The following is a 598-nucleotide window of genomic DNA, read 5'->3' as shown; positions in this document are numbered from 1 at the left end:
CTTAACTATCCCATTTATACAACTTGAGAGTTTTATCACACAAAGAAATTAGAAACATTGATGAATTTTAAATTATAGTGTAAAGCTGGATCAGTCCTTGCTACTCTTCTTCATGGACAGCAAAACTGTTCTTCAGCTTATTAATAAGGCATTACTCTTGAAATAATGGAAGGAAAGAGGCCAGGAGATACAAATCTAAGTGTGGATGCCTGGTTAACCACTGATACCTACTGATCAGAGAAAACCATGGAATTCAGTTTCACCCAGGCAGAGGTGGTCCTGGGATTAATCCACTTCCTAAGAGTTCTGTAGTAAGAGTCTCAGTTGTTCTCCTTTTAGCCAACAACAAATATCAACAGTTGGAATTACACAGAGGTAAAAAGAAAAACCAATACTGTACCATTTTGTCTCTCCTCCTATTGCTCCCCCTCCATTGAGTTCTAAACTGGCAATTTATACCATTTTTATACCATTTTTAGGTATGTCAGCAGTTTTGGCATTTTCCTTCACTAAGATATCCTATGTTTAACTCAACATCCTCATAAATACCTCTCCTTGCTCCAGCTTAAACTTTCTTTAGTTGGGGCATTCTTGAATG

Source organism: Propithecus coquereli, unplaced genomic scaffold (assembly GCF_000956105.1).
Source record: "Propithecus coquereli isolate 6110/MARCELLA unplaced genomic scaffold, Pcoq_1.0 Scaffold267, whole genome shotgun sequence".
Lineage (NCBI taxonomy): Eukaryota > Metazoa > Chordata > Mammalia > Primates > Indriidae > Propithecus > Propithecus coquereli.
Note: the sequence above shows the minus strand (reverse complement) of the source record.